Consider the following 20,914-nt stretch of genomic DNA (forward strand, 5'->3'; position numbering starts at 1 on the left):
TGTAGAGTGCAGGTGCGGGCAGTGGGGAGCTGCAGGGGTAGCCTCTCTGGGGCTCCAGTGGACCCACTGCAGTGCACAGCTGAGCCCCTCAGCCAAGATGGTGGCACCTCAGGGAAAACCTGTGTAAGAAAGGGGAAAACACTGCCTGGCAGTGAGTGGAAAAGCATGAGAAACAGCCCTGTGAGCACCCACAAGAGGAGGTGCACCAGGCACCCCAGCAGGGATCCACTGCAGCCCATGGAGAGACCATGTTGAAGCAGGTATTGCCCTGCAGCTCATGGAGAGACCACAATGGAGCAGATATCCACACTGCAGCCCAGGGAGGACCGCAGGCTGGAGCAGGTTTATCCTGAAGGACTGCAGCCTGTGAAAAGGATCAATGCTGGAGTAGGGGAAAAAGCATGCAGAGGAAGAAGCAGCAGAGAGGAGCTGTTAAGGACTGACCACAGCCCCCATTTGCCACCCCCAGGTGCTGCTTGGGGTGTGAGGGAGGCAGAGGCATCAGGAATGAAGGAGTAAAGTTGAGCCTAGGATAAAGGAGAGGGAAAGGTATTGTTTCAATTTGTCTTTGTTTCTCACTATCCCAACTTATTTTAACTGGTGATAAATTAAATTTGTTTTCCCCATGTCAAGTCTGTTTTGCCCATGACAGTAATTGTTATGTAATCTCCCTGTCTTTATCCCAACCCATGGGCTTTTTCACCCCATCTTCTCCCCCATCCTGTTGAGGAGGGGAGTGAGTGAGCAGCTGGGTGGGCATGTGGCAGCCAGCCAAGGTCAACCCATGACAACATACTAACTTATTTGAAGAAAACAGTATTCCATCTGTAGATGATCCTGACCATTCAGGAAATATTAGAGACTACATAGGAAATGTCAAAGAATTAGAAAAAGCATGAACAGACAAAACTGTTCTGACTTATGAAATTATTTTTATATAATATGAATATATATAAATACTGAAAGTATGTGTGGACTGACTCATACAAAGATTACCAAATTTTGGCTTCTACTTATTCAGCACACTACAGGCTTTAAGAGGACTTGGCCAAAGTTCTCTAAAAACAGTAACACAGTGAATAAATTACCAATGCTACATTTCAGTCAAGGAAATCGTGATAAATTGTGTTTAAAAAGAGATTACAGAAGAGGACACAGTCTCTTTTCTACTTCAAATAAGAAACATACACAATAAGCAGTACCTGCTATACAGGATACAATTCAATAATCCTCCTCAGTCTCTAAAATTGAAGATCACCTATAGGCAGGCATGTTTAGCAGAATATTTAAAGAGCTTCAGTAATAAAACAACACATATAATAGTTCCCAGGTGAATATAGAGAACATACTTGAGTCTAAAGCAGTTGACATATTGCAAGGAGTTAGTTACTGAAGCTTCATTTCTTTTATGAAGCAGACTTTTTTATTTAGTTAGAGCTTTACTTGTGCTAAGATCTAGAACTCTTTTCCATGAGCAGGATCATTGGTTCTCAGCTTTACAAAAAAATGAAATACTTCTTTTAAAACAAACCCAATTAAAGCATTAACTTATGTAGTTTGATAAAGGAAAAGACACCTTTGGAAAAAAAATATTCCAAAGACCTGCTTGATGGTATACTACTATCCTTAGGTAACATTTAACACAAACATGCTTCCAGCAGACAGTGAAAAGACAAAACAGCACTTCAAATAGCAGCTTTATTGGGAAGAAATGCAAATGTTGGATGAACAGATAGTGAAACTTCCTGTAATATTTTTCACATAGTGATAAGGACAGACCCTTGGGCATTTGTAAAATTAAGGTATTTCCTTACACTAGAAGGTTGCTTATCAGACAACAGTACATATGGAGGGTAAAGGATTCTCTTACATTGTCAAGAATACAAAAGTTGCATAAAGCTTAAACAAGAAATTAAATATGTTAAAGCTCAATTGCTGGAGGTAACATCTCCGACTTAAAATATGCTTAAAAACACACTAATGACCTGAAGTAAAAAGGGCTTAACGGCATAAGACAGGGATATCCTGAAGTAAGGTTTTTCTGTTTCCTTTTTCTGTCAGGATACCGATTCCCCTCCAAAATGCCTACAAGCAATTTTCACAAAAGAGCAAAAACATTTCCGATGTGTCCACAAGGCTAGGCAATTTATATATGCAATGGGATAAGGGAAAGAAAAAATGTTTTGCAAGATGAAACGGTAAATAGTACATACATATTTAAAACTTTTTAAAAGCATATTCTAACTTATAAATCCTATTTTTATATTAAACAATTATCAATTGACTGCTAGTGCAGTTGAATGGCACAAAAAATTGTGTAAGGGCATGTGACAAGTTTCCTTTCCAGATGACAAGTGTGCTTTCTATCAGTTCCACATGAATCAGTCTCCTACATCTCAACAACAATTGGAAAAGTTTCAATCCTTGGTTGGGGTAAAAGATTCAAATGTTAAGATATGAGGACAGGAATAATCCTGCTGAATATATTACCAGTGTTAATAATGAGTTCAGAGGCAGCAAAGAAATGATAAAAACAGACACAAAAAAAGGAAGGCTTTCCACATATTTCACTAGAGTTGAGGTGCAAGTATTTATGCAACACAGACTCCTTCAAAGCACACATACAGTGAGGTTAAGGTTTTCCTCACTACAGGAAGAGATAGGTAGAAGCAAGAGTTTATTAGAAGAACAGACAGATTTCAGCTTTAGTCATAACAAGCTGGATGTTGCAAACACTATTCCACAGGAGCACTGTCTAACTGCTGAGCAGTCGAGGGAGCAACGGGATCACTCACACACAGTGCCACCAAGTTCCAGGCTACAAACACTCTGCATTTCTGCCAAGGGTTGGGAATTATTTCAAGCCTATGCAAGAAAGAACCAGGACACGCACACAAACAAACCAACTCCAAGAAAAAAAACCTGGATACAGAAGACAGGACATTTTTTTAAAAGACACATATATCAAGCAGTTAGAAAAGAGGTGCTCATTCTCAGTATATAAATATTTACAGCCCCTAAGATGGCTTCTCTGATGAATGCAGGTTACAGGGGGAGGGCACCATATGCACAGGCATTTTTCATGCTTGATCTGGAAAGCAGGCTACTTTGTTACGGTCCTTCTGTAAATAACCAAATAAGTCTGTATAGTTAATAATACTGAAAAGAGTCATTTCCCTGTACTGAAATGCTTTAATACCTCTTTCCAGGATAAAAATTCCTTTCTTTAAAGAGGATAAGAACATTAACGTTATTGTTAGTGCTAATGGTTTATTTACTCTAAGTCACAAATCTGCAGCATGGGGAGGTTTACTTAATGTAGCTTACAAATTTCTCCCCTGTGGGTACTTCGAAAGTCATCTGTTTTTCAGTACCTAGTAATCAGGAAAATTTGTTACAAGTCACATTATGGTTGTGGGGCTGTCTTCGACTAGGAAAAAAAATCAAACTGCAAAATTGTAATACAATGCTCTGATTTCCCAGTATAATAGATCTAAAAAACCTTTCAAGTTTGATGCAAGCAGAAAGTGAAGACAGCTATGAAAACAAGCCCACTGAACTCCTTAAAAACCCTCAGATTTGCAAGTTTTTAACATGCTAACTGTTAATCAGTGCCCAACTACACACATAAGTTCTGCTGGTATGTAACAATATGATCCTTATTCACTGAAGTTTTGTGGTGGCAACAGGTTGATTACTATGAAGAGACACCCTGAACTCTGCATCCTAGAGAGACTTGTTTCCTCAGCAAAGGCAGGGATAGAAAAAAGTAAGTGAAGAGATGAAACATTTATATGGGGAGTAGTAAAGAAAGGTCATAGAGAGGAGGGCCAACAAAGAATGAAGCAAGTCAAGCCTGATAAAAGCACAGGAAGGGCATCATGCTACAGCAGACTTCAAAATTCATCCACCTCATAGTTCAAACACAACTCATCCCTTTCCTCCATCAAACTCCCACAGCTCTTAAGCACTCAGGTAAAACCTCAAAAAGATTAAGGTTTCCAAGTTTCACACTTCTGAGAAGAGATCAAATATGCTCAGAAGATGATGTTACACCCATCACCCAGTGATGACACAAAACGATGATCTGAAGACAGAACTTTGTTTTAGGATCTAACTTGCCTAGAGATTAGTAGATTTCTTTTTTAAAGTAGTCAATAGGATTGTAAGACCCCTTCTTTTTCATCTTCCCTCAAAATACAAGCCCTGAACAAGGTTCTTGTAGGACACAAATGCTGAAGAAGTGAAAGACTCCAGCCATCTTGTTAAATGCGTGAACTTTAAATTCCTACAGAAGTCATTAGCGCTACATCTCACCCAGACAGTTATCTCTAGGTATATTTGTTGCCGTGAGCTTACTTTGGTTCACTGAAAGTTAGCATATGTGAAGACAAAGCCACAATTTGCAGGGAATCAAAGATGCCACCTCTAGTATCAATTTAAACAGTTACCAAGTGTGTATCTTCAGCGTATTATTCTCTCTTGTGGTCTCAAGACTGATAGGGTAGAAGACATACACTGATAGCAACCAATATACTGATATGTCTCCCAAACCAGAAAAAAATACGTCTAGTCTTAAGCTTAAGTTCAAGATAGCTCCTTCCTTTCTATGCTGATTTCAAGTTCAGGATAAAGCATGTAGCCAAAGTTCAGACAGATTCTAAAATAAACAGCTGACATAAAATATATGTGTACATGTATGTAATAAGATTGAAAAAACATTTAACTACATAAAACAGAAGGGATGTTATACATATTCTACCATAATGGAGGTATTTTAGTGAATTTAGTTCTCCTGATACAAAGGACGTTTCTTACTTGCAGCAGTTTTAATCTTACTCAAATTTTAAAAAGTGAATTTAAGAAATTCTTCTGCCTTTTTGTAAGGTAGTTTTTTGTACTCTGGTTGACCAGTTTTGATCTCATCTTAAAATGGGACTTTACACACAGGATTCTCATTTTTTCTAGCTGTTTAGGTGACTATAATCTACTAATCTAATTTGACTAAGTAGTTCTCATAAGTCACTCTTTCCCGCCCAGAGAGCACAGTATCCATGACAGACATATGTCATACCTAATTCAGTTATCAATTCTCACAAACTGAAAACAATACCCTAGTAAGATTTCTTCTAAAAAAACATATTGAGTAAGTAACATTAGTTTTTCAAGATTCTCCACTTTTTGGTCATTCAAACAGGCACTTAATATTAATATAGCAATAAAATAATATTGCTAGGTACCAAAAATTGCTTGGAGAAAGAGGAACCTCTTTTTATTGAAGAACAGGAATCCACCTCACTTCATTAACAGGATCACATCTGTAGGTCATGAATCAGGTTTACATATGTATAAATATATTTATACATGGGGAAAGAAATAGCAGAGGAGAGATCTGTAGTTTAAGATTACAAATGACATTTATTTTCCAGTACAAATGTTAACATATCTTCATGCAAGAATGACAGATATAAAAAAGTTTGTACAATTTATAGCACAGGAGGAATACAAGTTTGCACAACTTATAGCTCACACTTGCAGTAGTGGATTAAAACCTGACAGCTAAAATGATTACAGTCCCCATTCATTCAACCTACTCTAGAAGCTACCGTAACTTTTAAGGTGCTTTCACTCTTGAACCAGGATCAGGATTACTTTATTTCTCAATCTGGCTTGCTAAAAATAGGGGCAAGTTTACCTTGAAATTGAGTCTTATGACTCCAACAGAAGATAGCTTGAGGGCCATTTTCTGCAGCAGAGGCATCATCAGAAGAGGCTTGGGGACAGCTGTGAAGGAAGTTTGGAAGAGCAGAGTCTAGCATAATTGGCAGTACGTTCAGCAGTAATTTTTCAACTCACACTGGCTGGCTTCAGTACAGCACAGCATACTCTAAGAGTTGGCAACTGACAAGATTTTAAAAATAAACTTTGGATTCTAAAAATACATTTCTGATTATTTACCTTCTGAGTTAAGACCTGAAAATGAAAACTGGCATTATAATGAAGCATCCACTCCTTCACCAATCATTACAGCTAGTAAGTTACCTTCTAAAACGGGAAGCAAGATTTTCTTGTAGTCACCTGTCTGTAGGAGAAGTGTAGGCTTAAGATATTTTACCTTAAAAATTAAGTTGTCAATATTTCAGCTATTCAAAAACCCCATATACTGAAGCACTTAAAATCAAACCTTCATCAGACAAAAAAAGTCTTTCTCAAAAACTCAACAACCTAGTTTTCAACTCTCCTGGAAAATATACATGGCATTTACTGGAGCTTGAAACGAAGGGCAAAAGACAAAATGAACTTACTGGAAAGAAGAGTTAGCTACTTGCAGGGGAAAGAATCTGAACTTTTGCTTCAAAACTAACTTGTCCCCCTTTGGGAAAAGAAAAAGGCAGTAATAGTCAACCCCCATTTGACATCAGAACAATGAATATGTGTCTAATCAAGAACCAATGGAGGCACTAAATATGCCAAGTATGATATACAGCATTTTGTATTCGATATGTTCAGTTCCAGAGTTCTGAACAGTCGTAACAGGTCCTATGAAGCAGTGAATTGTAAGAAGTCTGGGACATGGCAAGAGTAAGATTGTTAAGCTAATTTCCTCTGAAAACCTAGCGACAATAACTAATTTTCCTAAAGCTACAGTACTATTTTCTATCACTTTTAAAGCTTCCAGAGCAGCACTAGCATAAATCTCATACATAAGTCAAATCAACTTTACTTTCTCACATAAATGAGCAATAAAGTACCCAGAGATAAAATTACATGAACATGCCTCAGTTCTCATCTGCTTAAATACTTCTGCTGACAGTTTCAGAACCCAAGTACTCAAAGTACTCCTTCAAATCCACAGCTGTTTTAGTGCAACTTTTTAGCAAGAAACCCCAGATTATGCAAGAAAAAATTCCAGTAAAAAAAAATGCCAGTTCATATGCTTAAAGGAGAAAAAAGCAGCAGCAAGTAATCCTCAATAAAGCCTGCCAGCAAGCATTGCCAAGAGATGCACTGACATTCTAGACCAAATAGGCCATTTACTCACATTTCTTTTCTTTTTGCCTTTTATTTTTAATTCTCCAACGAACAATGTCCATGACAACTGTTTCAAGCTACAGGAGTTCTACTATATGGCAACAGTTCATGTTCTTACTTTAAGACCTGCTGAAAAACTCACTATTTTGACTACCAGTTCTTAAATGCTAAATATATGACGACAATTGAGAGAATAACAGAAGTATCTGGGATATACATTTGTCTATAGATCATTTAATCACTGCTTGTACAGCTGAAGATTGGAATGCTTGAGGAGTAGGGAGAAAGAAAAAAAACCAGCACCTCCAGTTCCTTCGAGATACTCACAAAAGAGAAAGAATTTTTAATTAGGCCCAACAGAAAAATCAGCACCTTCCAACACTGCAATCATTACTTTAGCCTTCTGAAAAGTTCCTGTTGGTATAATAGCCCAAAAATGAAGCCTTAACATAGGCTTCGAGAAACCTGATTGCCAGCAGCCAGTACAGTGTCAAAGTATGCAGTGTTAAAATCCTCAAGAGAACTGAAGGTATCAAGTGGAAGAATCAAGCTGAAATAAAGGCAAAGAAACTGGGTAACAGTACAAACATTGAAGACTAACAAGAAAATGTAACACCTCAGGACAATGTGTACTACTAACTTGTCAGAAAATACTAGAAAGAAACCTACTGTCTAACAACAACAGAAGAGAGAGGCAAACTTTCTTGAAACACAGATCAGTATGTCAGAGCTAAAGCTAGAAATGACAGCTGGTGGCCAACATCAGGCTACACAAAGAGTAGTAAGTTTTCTGTTTTACTCACCTGTTCCCTTATATTAACTTACTTCAAAATTTGGGTAGTCTTCCATGGGTGTTTCTGGGAAATTAATTGCATTACTGACAATTAAGAAAGCTATCAGACTGCTTCTAAACTAAAACATTTAGGATATTAAAACAGAACTAAACATACCTGCCTGAACACACAAACAATATACAGGCATTAGAACGATACACATAGCTTATGCCAAACCCTTGAGAAAAGGCCATTCTTAAGAAATTATGAAGGGATACAATATGAAGTGCATGAACCATCCTGACCATAGCCTATGTTTCAGGCTAATTTATTTCTTTATAATAAAAAAGCTTTCATTACACAGACAAATCCTTAAGATTTGATCTTCTAGGGGACTGCATATGGCAATTCAGTTGAACCCTGGAAAAGGTTCTCACTGTGACAAAAGAATTGATCTGCTTTGGAAAACAGCAATTTCAGAGTATCAAGCCCCAGCAACATACCGAAGTCATTTGTGAATTAAGCACTATGAAGAAAAAAGAAAAATAAACAAACCCCCAAAAGCTTGGGGAGGATTATAGTTGTTCCAAGTTATATCTAACAGTTGCATGAAAGATCTAATTTGTCATTGGTTTTAGTGCAAAGTGTTGCAGACCTATAACAGAAACTGTTAAACCTCATTTGTTAAATCTTATCTCTAGATTGGCAAGCCAACTGAACTGATACACAAAGATGCAAGAAAAAAAATGAGCCATAGCATTAAAATGCTACAGCCTGGCCAAAAATATGAGTAACCAGATACACAGTGCCAGAGGTTACAGCATCCACCAACAGCACTGCTCATGCAAGCTATTGAAAAACAGTAATAAAGTCCTACAAAGAGGCACTAAGCCAGCATCATCCCAAGAGAGAAAGAACTTAACACATTTTTTCACTTACCTTGCCAATAACCTCCCCACTGTATCCAACCCACTAAACATTAAAATCTGGAAGAGATATAATGATTCTATAGCAACCAGCTGCTGAGATATTTTTCAAACAGAATGAACTGAATACAACTGCCAAATAGTTTCCCAACAAATTTAGCCTGTTCCTAGTCGGAGGAGAAAATTATGTTCACTGCCATGATTCAAGATACAGTGCAAATCTGAGGTCATTACAAAACTAGGGCAGTTTAAAACAAATCAGATAACCACAAATAGGTAAATAGACACACAAATTGTACGTATGCAAGTTGCTATTACTCTGCAAGGACAGACACATCACTCAAGAAGCCTATCCTCTGGAGTAGCACTTCCGCGAGACTTTTTTCCACACTGGTTACTCCCATCACCACATCACCACCAGGCCAACTTTACTAATACTTCCATGTCTCCTGTAAGAGTCTATTAGGGAATCTTCTGGAGATTTAACACAGTCACATGAGCATGTCAGCTCCACAGTGGTAGCTGCACACATACATAATTTGGGTTCTGTAAACTCTCAAAAGAAAGCAGTAATTTAGTTGTCTCTGTGTTTAGATGCAACCACTCCTGCTATGTCTCCTGCTGTGCATATCTGTAAAAAGGTTCAACCTCCCTGTTGTATGCCTACAAGCACATCAGCTAAAGCATTTTTCTCAGCAAAACAAGAATGAGAGACCATGAGAATTCAAGAGCATGGTTTCCCTTAGCTCATATTCAACACAAAGGAAACCTCTAGGTAACTTGCAAAAATAACTAAAAAAAAAAATCAAGCCTAATACTAGGTTTATATACATTGTCCCAAGTGCATTTCCTCAGAAGACATATTTTGGAAGTCTACAAATCAAAAGAATGGTGGAAGCCACTTAACTAAGTAACCTCTGTTTCCTTTTATTGCAGTAACGCTTTGTTTCTATTTAAATCTTCACAGAATAAAGTCTTTAATCTTTAATGAGAGACAAAGCCAAGCTAATAGAAGATGGAATTATTGGTAGACTATATTCATCTGGTTTCATAATATAGTACAGGGAAAACAACTGAAGTCATCAGGTGGATGTTTAAAATACCTTGAGACAGGCTCCCATTTTTCCTCTTTGGCTAATTTTGTTACCCTGGTGTTTTTCCATCTCTCTTCCCCAGCTGTAAAGCATGGCTCATCGTGTCTAAGCTACTTCAGAAAAGTACCTGAGGACTGCCAAAAAAGCCAAGGGCTTCCTCTTGTACATGGCCTGGTACAGGACTAGAAACTGCTGCTGCCATCTTAAAAATGATAATCAGAGCAAACTAAGTTTGGAAATCTGCATACTGGTGTATCTGCACTATTTGTAGCCTTCTGCCCTTTTCTTGCCCTTTATATTTACTGTCTTTTTAAACCTCTCTAGCTAGAAAGTATCTCAGGTGGAGAATAATTGCATGCATTGTTCTCTCTGGACAATTCAATTAACTTTTTTTTGAATTTAATTTATTTATTTCTCCCCTCCCCCCTTTTTTCCTTTTTGAAGCTGGGAAAGAACAGTAAGCCTCCACACAAAGAGAAATAAAATTTCACAAGAATTTCAATATGCAGGCTTCCTAGGTTTCATTGTAGTACACTAAGTTTAGCTGAGTCAGTATTCTTGATCATAATGCTTGCCAGTTTTTGAGGGTTTGTGTTGTTTTAAATAAGAGGACTAAATTTCTGTCACTGTTTCGAACTTCCCAAGCAGAATGTCTAATTTTGAAGATAACCATTTAAGAGATTCAGCATGATTATATTCCCTACCTACACTCCAGAAAGCTATTTCAATGCACTTGTTGCCCTGCCCCAACTAGTCTGTACTTTGCTTTTCCTAACAAACCCCAGGAGGTTTAATTTAGGATTGCATCAAGGTTATCCAGGAAAAGCAGGAACTTGGCATTGCCATAACAAATTCCAGAAACTCTAGGAATTAAGCAACTCCAGCAGGGAATGTTGTTTTCCTTGGAGCTACAGTGTAACATTTTCCTGCTTGAAGCACTTAGAGCAGGAAAAAAAAAATGCAAAATTACTTCTGAAGCTTCATGCAATTTCTGATTACAGAAACTTTATCATCTATCAAAACCACCAAAGGAAAAATCCTCCCTCTTGCTTATACAAAAGTCCTTGAAAGTCCACAAAAAAAACCCACAACACACAATAGGCAGAAGGTTTATTATTCAGCTATCAATGGAGCCTACCAAGTATCCAGAAACAACTATCAGCTGAAAAGACTACAGTCTTTCAGTCTGCTGAAATTTCAGCTAACATGTCATCCCTGGAATAGGTTCAATTCCTCAAGCCAACAACTAATAAGAGCCAAGACACCGAAAGGTCAAAGCTCCATTTCTCTTATCCCTGCCTCTGAGCAAGTGGTGAGACCAGGAAGAAAAAAAGAAAAACAATTCTACATATTCCTACCCTTTTTATTCCTACAGTTCTCTACCTTTCTAGGTAAGGACTCTGAAGTCTGTATCAAGACACAGGAAGGAGCAGAGTGAAACTAGCTCAGATCCTACCAGTTTGTCACCTGCCCATGAAATTCTGAACTCTAATATTGAAACCTTGTTTTCTGCTGTAGTCTGGCAAAGCAGCAAGCAACAGCATAAACAAATGATGGTGCCTAAATACTCAAGAGATACCATATCACATGAAATTTAGTCTTTGCTGTATTCAAATTAAGAGTTAGACTCCATAGGATCAGATGACATTCACATCAAAAAGGCTTGCATTCAGCTTTTTTGTTTGTTTTGCTCGTTTGTTTTAAAGAAAGGCTTTATCAAATATTTTCAAACTTCTCTATTTTTCTCCCACAACACCAGTAGCTCTAACCTGGGGGCATTAAAATGATCTGATGCTAAAATGGCTAGTCTCAGACACACACACAAAAAAAATACTATGCTGCTTTTGTTAATCCAATATTCCTTTATTTCTTTCTTATTCACACAGCATGTCAAACACTACCATTTGGTTCTGGACAACAGGCTTCCAATGCAAATTCAGCTTTTAAATTCCATTTAACCACCCATACAAATGCTATCACTAACTAGCCCACACCTAGTCTTCACCAGGATCTTCCCCATCACATCACCTGAAAGTAACACAAAGAGATTAAAGTAAAACTTTGCCAGATTTCCTAAGATAGAGGAAGAATAGGAACAGGCACCAAAATATCCAGGTCTTACATAAGTCTTACATAGAACACATCAGGTAAATTCATGCAGGGTTTGGTTGTTTGGTTTTGGGGTTGGTTTTTTTTTTTTTATTTAGAAGACAGCTTTACTTAGGGACGCTTCTGGGTTATTACATAAGTACTCATGGGTTTGTTTGTAAGTTCTAAAATAATAGCAGATTAAGCTCTTTGGGTTAAATTCACCCCACTAGTTAATACAATTTTTAAAAGTCATACAACAGCATTTGTCAGCAGTTCAGAATAACGTTAAGAGTACTTCACTCAAAAGGATGCATCTTTTTCCCTCTTCCCAAAAACAAACACAAAGCAAAATTGCTTTGCATACATCGCCTACAGACAGCACAAGTTTTAAACAATCCTCTCAGATTAAGATGTTGAGTTTAAATAGTAGCACCAAATGTACATTTGTGACACATTTGAGGAATCAATCCATTGCTGCATTAGACATGTTAAAGTCAGCACTGCATCTGGAGTATTTCATACTTCTGTTTCACAAGACTGGATTCCAGTTATTGTGTACAGCTATGTGACTTATGGTTCATCCATAACTTCTGATTGTGCAAAGAGAATGACTAATTAATCAAAAAAGCATGAAACTGTTAAAGTGAAAATGCTGCACAAACCTCAACTCCATTCAGATTATTCTGATAAGAACTGTGGTAATGAAGCATGTTCTGAGCACGGGTAACACCCTTAGCAGCTTCCTATCAGCAAGCCTAGCTTAGAGACCATAAAAGCATAATAGTGGGAGGAACCCACTATTAGAGTGGGAAGATCCAACAATTTTAGTTCCATGTGGACTAAAGATCTCTTCTTCAGAAGCCCAATATCACCCTCTTTGTACCACTAATGCCATCTGAAGGGCTCTTGGCAAACAGGAATTTTCAACACTAAGACAGACTTACTGATACCAACTAAGCCACTGACTCCTGACCACAGCCAGTTAGAGCTTATCAGTAATGCCAACATTACATCCAGTCAAGTGCTACACTACACAAAAAGTGAAATGCATTTGCCTCCTTCTGTCATGTCATCACTGCCCATGTCATCATAGAGTTTGGCAACATTTCCTTGAAGCAATGCCATTTTTCAGCAAAGACTATCTACAAGACAAACAATTTCTATCATATTTCTTAAAATTAGCATATTACATTCAACAGTAGGTTGCTAATTGTTCTTTTATAAGCATATTATATTGCTTACTATGATTTTAAGTAAGGTAAGTACAGAATAACAGAACATGCAGAATCTTCTTCTAAGCTGGATAATGGATGTTTTCAAACTTTGTCATTAAACACCTCCAAAATCCATGTGTCCTGCCATGAATTTAGTATAGATGACCTTATCATGTGAAAACATATTTTAACACTTTTATGTTTTGAACTTTACCTCTGGATTTAAGTTTTACAAACCACAATTAAAAAAAAAAAAAAAGAGAGACAACTATAAGGAATAGTTGGAAAAGGATGGGGAAAAACCTTGTTAGATGTCTGGTTTTTAAATTTAGTACTTGCCCAAATACCTACAGCAACTTAATTCCACACTACTTTATTCTAACAAAAAATTCTTCCTTCTTCTCTTTGTTGTTTATTATGCTCTTTTGCAATTTGAGCACACACTGAAGAACAGAGGTATTAAAATGGAATGCTTCTTTGTGAGAAAATTTTAGAAGTATTTCAGGTAGCTCTGCAAACTATTTCCAGTAGTTTAGTTTACACAGTCTTTCCTTGTTGAGATTGGCTCTTACAAACATCAACAGAACAAAATCAACGAACATCAAAATACAAAGCTTAACTGGGAAAGAATATCTGCCAGTGTTCAGATAATACTGAAATATATAGGACCATTAAAGAGAAGAAATACAGATACAAGAGAAAAAAAGAACAGCTAAGAAGAATGTGGATTGGTGAAGGCAAGGAGTTAGGAAAACAAACATCGCAGTAGCACAGGCAGCAGATGCACTGAAGAACCAGGTCAGAGAATTGCTATCTAAAAAAAGCCAATTACACTGGATGCCCATGCAAAAACAAACAAACAAAAAACCCAGACCTGAATATCACAGGAGTCTATCTGTCTGCCTGAGAAAAACAGAACCAAGTTTATCCAACTGGGACTCACACGTGATTCAAAGAAAAAATGTCAGTATTTTTATTTAAGAATTTAAACTATTACACCATCCCCTTTGGTACATGATCAGATTACTGGCATTTTATTACAAAACAGAACTCTGAAGTTGTCAGCTCTTGTCTGTGATTCTCTGTAAGAAAGAAAGAATCTTACTTCCCCAAAATACCCTGAAGATTTATGGAAGGTATTAGAACCTTACACTGCGTAATTGAGCTTCTGTCTAAACCTCCTCACCACAAACACAGGAATCCATACAGAATCTGTACACAGCTGAAGGCCACGTACCAGCAGAGAACTCTTCACAGGTGCATCTATATATTCCAACAGATCCTATTCAACTGCCAGCTTTGTATGGGTACAAGCACATGTTCATACAGAATAGCTTGCAGGATGAGGGCTTAACAATGCAAAGCTAGTGTCTAAACATAGTGTAAGATAACTGCAACTAGGATCTGTTCAGCCTTTATCTTCTTTGGTTGCAAGACGGGAAGAAAAGACAACACTGAAGTTTTGACTAATCCTGACATGACCTATTAAAAAACTTACTTTAAAAAACATTAAATATTGCACCTCACAGTTTATAGGGCCATCCATATTCTTGTGCTTGTGAATTTGAAATTATAATATAAAGCTAGAGTACACAAAAAATGTATTTTTACAGTCACTAATAAGAGGCTTTTTTTTAATAAAGAGGTGGTGACCTCAAAACACAAAATTAGCCTGATCTTACCTTCAGTTTTCAGATCAGTCATATGAACACTTAATATACAAGCACTAGGTTTCCAAAACACAACTATAGGTGCTAAATTGTAACATAATATGAGGATGGGATCATTGATAAGCATCCAAGTGTCCTTGCATAAACTCACCTTGACCTTTGAAAGTTAGATATGCAGCTGACTTTACACAGCTTCTTCAGCTAAATGGGCACCAAAGACTGTTCTATTCTGTACAGACACACAGTTGAATTACCTTCCTAGTAGTCAATATTGGATTTCTCCTTTACAGTTCAACTGGTAGGGCAACTAACAAAAAGTTAACATATACTTCACAGGATAAGCATTATTTAGAAAACAATAGATACCTTTTTTATTTTTCCTCCAAGATGGGTGGTTGCTCTTTCTTAAACATACAACTAGACATAATTTTAATATCTTTCTCATATACTGTTTGTAGGTACTCACACTGAGAAACTTGAAAGTACTATCAGAAATCAATAAAAGTTCTTGTTTCTCCAATGTGATTCTGACATGGGTACCTTTGGATCTTAGCAGGCCTGCAGAATCACAGAAGGAATGCAACAATTTGATTTGCGTATCTGTTACATTTATTGACAAACCAATTACTTTGTAACATGTTGCAAAACTGTAATTGATTGCTTAAAACAATTACTGTCTCATTTAAGAGTTAGCATACAGTCTTTACCTCAAAATCTTAATAAGGTTCTACTGACGTCTCTGATCATGAAGCAAGGAAAAGCCAAGAAAGGCTGCCTGCTAGTAAGCTATTATAGTGGTGGTCTTCAAACCCTAATAAAGTTATCAGTATAGAAACTCTGGCCGTCAGATTTGAGAAACTAGGAATCTGTGTTTTGTGTTACTTGCCACCCAGTATCTTCAGTAAGTGCTCAAACATACAACTTTAATTCTAATGCAGAATTGTTTATTTTAGTCCTTTAAGTCTTAAAAATTCTGTTGAAGATCTCTGTGGGCAGTTAATACAATGAACATGATTTAGTTATGCATAACACACTGTTCAGTAAAAACACATACAAATCATAACACCAAACAGTCACAGAAATTGACTACTTCTTTCTTTAAAAAGTAGGGGACCAGAACAAGACAAACACTGCAGTTAATGTCAAAGATGTTGGGAAACGCAGACTACCTGCTCACAGCATGTGAGATTCTAGCTGAAAGTTTCTACTATGAAGTATATATTCCATTAAAAACTTCACTTTCCATTGTTTTATTCTCAGTTGTAAAGTCTGGGAATTACTTTTGGAAAACATCTTTAGAAAGTGTGGCTAAAAGATAAGTAGAGCAGCTAACTAGTAAACTGGTCCAAAGATACTACTTTAGATTTATTATGTGTGGTTTGAGTTAGAAATTTTCTAAATGCTGTAAATAAGTCCTCATATATAGCTCATGAATTATTTCATAGGTATATTTAATTGTTGTAAATATTACTTACAATTATGTATGAAAGTAGAGAAAGCAATGTGCTACAAAGGAGTTTCATTATGAGTCCTCCAGAGAAGACCCAACCCTCCATGAACCCTCTTTCAGAAACCATAGATTTAAACCCAGGTGTCCTGTGTATTTTGGAAGTTTATTAATAACTATTATCTACAAATTGTGCATTTATATGGAACAAGTAAAACTGTATCTTGAAATGATGCAAAGATAAACCACTGTCCAGTCATTTACAGCAGATTAGTCATTCTCAGGTCTAGATCTCCAGTTAGAAGATATTTAGGTAGAGAATCTTCATGGAAATTAGCATGAGCTATCCATCAAAATACAAAGGAAACCTGAACTCTTGAGACAACAGGTCTTCAGTGAAATTATTTTAATAGTATTACTCGGGCTTGCTAATCTATCATATTAGTATTAGTATATTTATCTATAATACTAGAACATACCATCAAGCCCATGATTTTCAAGGATCGCCATCACACAAAAACTTACTCTCATAAATCCATGTGTATTTAGACTTCAACTGTCAAAACTGTGGTCACCACAAATATCCTGTGGGCACACACAACCACAAGAGACAGAGCAGGGGAAGGGAGATTGAGAACTACTGTGAAAGAGAAATATACAGCAGAGATTTAGGTTTCAGGCAATTAATAATATGATTATTTCAAACCTCCAGACACATTTTACACACACAACACTTGTGAAAAGTTAACTTTACAGAGAAAAGGGAAGACGACCACTGAAATGACACTAGCATGAATTAATTCAATTACCTTAGAAACAACACATGTAAAAAGGAAAATATAGTATCCAACATATGTAAGTTTAATACATTTAATAAGAGAAAACCAAACCAAGTATGTACTACATCATTTAATTTTCTGCATTTTGACTGACTGCAATGAAGGGAATGTTGTAAAAAATGCACCTTTTGCATCAGAAATAAAAGAAAAAAAAACACTTTTCTTCCTGGGTAAGACAGTGGATAGCCCTCTTCACTCCTCCCCATATAAAAATATTTAATGTCCTTTTTCTATTCCAGTCCAGAAGTTAATCCTCTGACACTCTGAAGCAGATAAACAAATTCCAGTTTCAGTTATAGAAAAGCATTTAAGATCAGTAACTAGAAACCAATCTCTCCTATACAAATGGTGCATGGTCTACCAAGAACTTGATCACCTATACCCCTTAGACACACACACAGAGCTATCTAGAGAGATTCATTCCAGGTAGGTGGATTAACTTGACATCTACATGCATGCTCCAAAAATATACAATTTTTATTTTCTTATGTGAAAGATTGGCAAATACAGTCATGACTGCAATCTGCAATTAAAATATCAAGACATACCGACAATAACAACACCACCCAAAAATAATCAGTGGAATCCATTATATTCTTTTTTTAATTTTAGAAAGTGTAGTCTTAAAAGAGGGTAACTACTTTTGCCACAGATCATACAGACATTTTAGCACCTCACAGTAAGGTTTTATGCACACAAGTAATTTACCATTAAATCTCAGACTGGACCAAATTTCTAATTGTCTACCACACCACCCAATTTCATGCTATACAAGTAAAAACAAAACCAACTTACTGTGTAGGGGGCATTTCAAGTTCAGCAGCTATATTAAATACAACAGCAATGAGCATTCAAAGTTTCTAGCAGACAACAGAAGCAGAAGCAATCTTTGGTTTATTTTTATAGTTTAAAAAAAAAAAAAGATAAAATCTGATCCCTTTGATTCCATACAGGTTAACTACTGAGCCACCCCCACCTGAAATGTGTATTACAAACAAATCTGTCTGCTTATGATTTATTCTACTCTTATTACTAAAGACAGCATAGTTGATAACTATCCATGATGATCTTCTCCCCATTCCTCAATTACATTTTCCTTAACTTTTTTATTTTTCTTTTTATTCTACAAACAGAAGTCTTATATTCCTATTTTCCCTGGTGTTATCCTACTAAAAACTAAAATTACAATCCATGATTACAGTACAAAGATAGACCAGAAAAGGCTACTCGACATCATCATTTAGAATTATTTAATTCCTAGATTCACATTCTTTCCTGAATCCAAATCTATCCTAATTGCATGATTAGAGGTATTAAGAAAAGGGCATGCAGACTTTCCACCAAACAGCTAACAGCAGCAAAAGACAGAACAGGCGCTGCAGGTCATTGGTTTATTTTGAGATACCAATTCTTATGTTACTGTACCTAAGTAGTTATTCCACTGAACCAGGATATAAAGGAAAATTATCAAGAAAACACAGCTACTCTGAAAAGGATCTTATCTGGAATGAAAGACAGTGGGATATTATAGAGGCAACACTAGAACTGAAAGAATTAAGTGTGGTTTGTGAAGCAGCAAGTGCAAAGAGCAGCCTGCTCAGCTCAAATGAAGTTTGAGTCTAATACACTGGAGAAACTGTTCAGAAACAGTTCATCTGTACGAAATATGACCCCTGTAAAGCTGCCAAAAATCAGTGAGAGCATACAAGTGCTAATCACGCAAGCTAAAATGGCTCAAGCTGCTTTGACTTACATGCATGCCTAAACATAGATGACATATTTTAAATTATAAGTTAACAAAAAGAATGCAACTGTTTTCTTTACCTGTACTTCTATATGCAATCAGTACACCTCCTCCTCATGCACAAGCAAGTGCACCCCCCACTCCTGTACTTGGAAATCTGAATACAGCTGACATGCAAGACTCCTCCTTCCATACCTCACCCCCTCAAGCAGGTCTTTGGAGATGTACTGCAAGCAAAGAATCCAGTAATCGATTCGCTGGTAGGTTAAAAAGTGTACTGTATAAAAACATCACCAGGTCATATTCATTGAGGGAAGTTACTGGTAACTAGAAAAAAAGGCAAAAGAAAGAAAGGTTTCTTTCTTTTACTGGTGACACTCTCCAGAGTCATCAGTACTTAAAATACACAGTTTGGCTTTTTGATTTAGGATAAAATGCATGCATTTAGAGGTTGACTTCAAATATTTTGTTAAAATACATAGCTATTACCTTAAATATATTTTGCCATACAAGCTCTAAACAAAACACATACTTTAGAACTGGGGGGTAGGAAGAGGTAGAGGAAAACAGAGTGTTTCTGGCTTTAATGAATACCACACTACCACATCTGGAATACTAGTTATTTTACTAACAAGAATTATTTACTAAACAATATTCTGTAATGATCTATGGAAGTGTTTTCCCTATCACGACATTCATGCCCCACAGAAAGGTAGAGTTCCCAGAAAATACTGTTTTCTAAAAGCAAAAACCACATTTCTTTCAAAATAAAGCAGCAGCTGAATCAGAACAAAAGATGCCCACAGGAAATATTATCCACAAAGTTGTCTGCTAATCCGAGGCAAACAGAAATGAAGGGACAAAAAAACCGACCATGTACCGGTTTCCTTTTCCTGACGCCCTGACAACATTCCCTCGTTCAATTGGTCGTGTGCCCTTTCAAGCCGTAAGGGATGGCATTCCTCCTTCCCTTCGCACCAGGGCGGACCGTATGCGTCGAAGGGGCAGGGAGCAAAGAGGACGGAGGCGGCAGGAATAATTATTTAACTCGGTAAAGGGAAACCCGCTACCCGCAGCCGCACGACCCACCCCCTGCGTTCCACGTCCGAGATTCCCCCGGAGGACACGCGTGGCCGGGACACGGCTCCCTCCGGGAGCGATGGCTGTCTTGTGACGGTGAGGGCTGTGCTATCGCCGAGCCAGCGCGCACCAACCGCGGCGCTCCCCCCGCCGCATTGCCCCGCTTTCCCCTACCCACAAAACCGAACCTGAGAAAACGGCGCCCGCGAAACCCACCCCGGTGAGGTACCAATAAAAATGAAAAGAATAATAGTAAAAAAAAAAAAAAAACAAAAAAAAAAAAAACCAGCCCGAGGAAGGCAAGAAGCAGCGGCGCTCGCCCCAGCGCGCAGCAGCCGGCGCGCACACAGCCCGCCGGGGCCGGACCCGCACGGGGGGCGCATCCCACGGGCGCCCGCCTCACGGCTCCCCGCCCACCCCCGGGCCGCCCACGGCTGCCGAGGGAGATGAGGAGGAGCAGGGCGCCTCGCTCCGTGCCGGGCACCCACCCGGCGCCTGTCAGAGGGCCCAGGCACGGGGACACGCCCGGCCGCCGGTACCGTGCGGAGGCGAGGGGCGGCAGAGGCAGCGCAAGGCAGAGGCGCCACTGCCCCCACCACCACCACCCCCCCCGCCGCGAGTGCCCGCCGGGCGCCGTTGGCCTGGGGTGAACCGTCGCCCCTCCCAGTGAGGGTCCGTCGTCCGTCCCCCCCCCCCCCCCCCGCCCTTCCCATCCCCTCCCGCCGCCACCGGGCAGTACCTCATATCTGCGCGGGCCGGGGGGCCCTACTCACACCCATGGCGACGGCGGGGGGGATGGAGGAGCCGGAGCGGCGTCCGCCACCGCCTCCGCCAGACGCACCATCCCCTCCCGCTGCCTCCTCAGCCACCGTCTGGCGGGAGGCGGGGGGAGGAGCCCTGGCTCGCACTCGCCTTCACAGCCGCCGTACTGACGCGCGGCCGCGGCCTGCCTCACTCCCGCCCACCCCCCCCACGCGCGCGACGGCCAGGCGCGTGCCGCCAAT

At 38.6% G+C, this 20,914-nt stretch overlaps 1 protein-coding gene across 6 annotated transcripts in view; it reads right to left on the minus strand.

Moving 5' to 3' along the window:
* Positions 1-20,840, minus strand: part of ITSN1 (intersectin 1) — a 147,322-nt gene extending 126,482 nt beyond the window's left edge. For 2 of the 6 annotated variants that reach the window (XM_052794726.1, XM_052794722.1), the window contains exon 1: positions 20,650-20,840. The gene's annotated coding sequence lies outside the window, so the exon portion shown is untranslated. The remainder of the gene's footprint in view (positions 1-20,649) is intronic. The other 4 variants (XM_052794723.1, XM_052794724.1, XM_052794725.1 and 1 more) reach the window with 3 other exon arrangements.
* Positions 20,841-20,914: the final 74 nt, after the last annotated feature.

The sequence above is a fragment of the Harpia harpyja genome, chromosome 8 (genome assembly GCF_026419915.1).
Source record: "Harpia harpyja isolate bHarHar1 chromosome 8, bHarHar1 primary haplotype, whole genome shotgun sequence".
Lineage (NCBI taxonomy): Eukaryota > Metazoa > Chordata > Aves > Accipitriformes > Accipitridae > Harpia > Harpia harpyja.